This window comes from Hyperolius riggenbachi, chromosome 7 (genome assembly GCF_040937935.1).
Source record: "Hyperolius riggenbachi isolate aHypRig1 chromosome 7, aHypRig1.pri, whole genome shotgun sequence".
In the NCBI taxonomy this organism is placed as follows: domain Eukaryota; kingdom Metazoa; phylum Chordata; class Amphibia; order Anura; family Hyperoliidae; genus Hyperolius; species Hyperolius riggenbachi.
Window position 1 is genome coordinate 31,839,339 of NC_090652.1, and position 2,500 is coordinate 31,841,838.

Below are 2,500 nucleotides of genomic sequence, written 5' to 3' on the forward strand. Positions count from 1 at the left end.
ATGTAAAGAGATAAGAGATAGATCATGTCAAGGGGGCACTCGTATTTGAACCAAGGACCTCTCGATCTGCAGTCGAATGCTCTACCACTGAGCTATACCCCCACGCTCTGTTCAGCTTTTCTGACCATTTTAAATAGTTTCTCTCATGTAGTTCATGAAAACATTTCAAGCGTTAGCTTGGAGTTTGTTAAGGTTGGACAGAGTTAAATGATAACTCTTAGAGACTAGAAATGGTCAATGAGACAGTAATAAATCCAGGTTGCATGCAAATTGAATTAATATTGTAGGCAGCTTGGAAATGCGTTAATCGTCAGGAAGTGTATTTGAATGTCCCACTTCCATGACGCTCACAATTTGCATAATAATCTGCATGAAAGCTGGAATGATGAGCATGTTATGGACCATGGCCGCAAGAGACACTTTCGTCAGACCCAGAAACTTCTCATTCTGCAGTTGCCATTTCTGCCACTGCATTAGACCCCAGCACATGTGTATTTGGCAGCAGATGTAGAAGCCCAAAGTTCTTCTGCTTTGCTAATTTGAGTGGAGGACTTACATTGTAGACATTTTGTAGCTTTTGCTGTTCTTTTGCAGGATCCTTTAAAATACGTATGGAAAGAAAAAACAAATTTACTTTGGATATGTAAAGAAAAGAACACTTCAGAAATGTGGTTGCTTGGAGGGAGCATGTGAACTTTCACCAAGTTACTACGATTCTGCAGCATAACGGGATATTTTGATGAACGTAGTTCTCTTTATTACTGCCTTGAGAGTATTGGTTTATGTAAAGAGATTAGAGAAAGAGCAAAGAGCTAGATCATGTCAAGGGGGCACTCGGATTTGAACCAAGGACCTCTCGATCTGCAGTCGAATGCTCTACCACTGAGCTATACCCCCACACTCTGTTCAGCTTTTCGGACCATTTTAAATAGTTTCTCTCATGTAGTCCATGAAAGCATTTCAAGCGTTAACTTGGAGTTTGTTAAGGTTGGACAGAGTTAAATGATAACTCTTAGAGACTAGAGATGGTCAATGAGACAGTAATAAATCCAGGTTGCATGCAAATTGAATTAATATTGTAGGCAGCTTGGAAATGTGTTAATCGTCAGGAAGTGCATTAGACCCCAGCACATGTGTATTTGGCAGCAGATGTAGAAGCCCAAAGTTCTTCTGCTTTGCTAATTTGAGTGGAGGACTTACATTGTAGACATTTTGTAGCTTTTGCTGTTCTTTTGCAGGATCCTTTAAAATACGTATGGAAAGAAAAAACAAATTTACTTTGGATATGTAAAGAAAAGAACACTTCAGAAATGTGGTTGCTTGGAGGGAGCATGTGAACTTTCACCAAGTTACTACGATTCTGCAGCATAACGGGATATTTTGATTATTGTAGTTCTCTTTATTACTGCCTTGAGAGTATTGGTTTATGTAAAGAGATAAGAGATAGATCATGTCAAGGGGGCACTCGGATTTGAACCAAGGACCTCTCGATCTGCAGTCGAATGCTCTACCACTGAGCTATACCCCCACGCTCTGTTCAGCTTTTCTGACCATTTTAAATAGTTTCTCTCATGTAGTTCATGAAAACATTTCAAGCGTTAGCTTGGAGTTTGTTAAGGTTGGACAGAGTTAAATGATAACTCTTAGAGACTAGAAATGGTCAATGAGACAGTAATAAATCCAGGTTGCATGCAATTTGAATTAATATTGTCGGCAGCTTGGAAATGCGTTAATCGTCAGGAAGTGTATTTGAATGTCCCACTTCCATGACGCTCACAATTTGCATAATAATCTGCATGAAAGCTGGAATGATGAGCATGTTATGGACCATGGCCGCAAGAGACACTTTCGTCAGACCCAGAAACTTCTCATTCTGCAGTTGCCATTTCTGCCACTGCATTAGACCCCAGCACATGTGTATTTGGCAGCAGATGTAGAAGCCCAAAGTTCTTCTGCTTTGCTAATTTGAGTGGAGGACTTACATTGTAGACATTTTGTAGCATTTGCTGTTCTTTTGCAGGATCCTTTAAAATACGTATGGAAAGAAAAAAGAAATTTACTTTGGATATGTAAAGAAAAGAACACTTCAGAAATGTGGTTGCTTGGAGGGAGCATGTGAACTTTCACCAAGTTACTACGATTCTGCAGCATAACGGGATATTTTGATTATTGTAGTTCTCTTTATTACTGCCTTGAGAGTATTGGTTTATGTAAAGAGATAAGAGCTAGATCATGTCAAGGGGGCACTCGGATTTGAACCAAGGACCTCTCGATCTGCAGTCGAATGCTCTACCACTGAGCTATACCCCCACGCTCTGTTCAGCTTTTCTGAACATTTTAAATATTTTCTCTCATGTAGACCATGAAAACATTTCAAGCATTAACTTGGAGTTTGTTAAGGTTGGACAGAGTTAAATGATAACTCTTAGAGACTAGAGATGGTCAATGAGACAGTAATAAATCCAGGTTGCATGCAAATTGAATTAATATTGTAGGCAGC

The 2,500-nt window shown here is 39.5% G+C and overlaps 4 non-coding genes across 4 annotated transcripts; all 4 read right to left on the reverse strand.

Moving 5' to 3' along the window:
- Positions 1 to 30: 30 nt before the first annotated feature.
- Positions 31 to 102, reverse strand: TRNAC-GCA (transfer RNA cysteine (anticodon GCA)). Its single transcript has one exon. It is a non-coding gene; the product is annotated as a tRNA-Cys (tRNA).
- A 723-nt stretch (positions 103 to 825) lies between these two features.
- On the reverse strand, positions 826 to 897 carry TRNAC-GCA (transfer RNA cysteine (anticodon GCA)). The gene has a single exon. It is a non-coding gene; the product is annotated as a tRNA-Cys (tRNA).
- Positions 898 to 1,456: 559 nt separating this feature from the next.
- On the reverse strand, positions 1,457 to 1,528 carry TRNAC-GCA (transfer RNA cysteine (anticodon GCA)). The gene has a single exon. It is a non-coding gene; the product is annotated as a tRNA-Cys (tRNA).
- A 710-nt stretch (positions 1,529 to 2,238) lies between these two features.
- On the reverse strand, positions 2,239 to 2,310 carry TRNAC-GCA (transfer RNA cysteine (anticodon GCA)). Its single transcript has one exon. It is a non-coding gene; the product is annotated as a tRNA-Cys (tRNA).
- Positions 2,311 to 2,500: the final 190 nt, after the last annotated feature.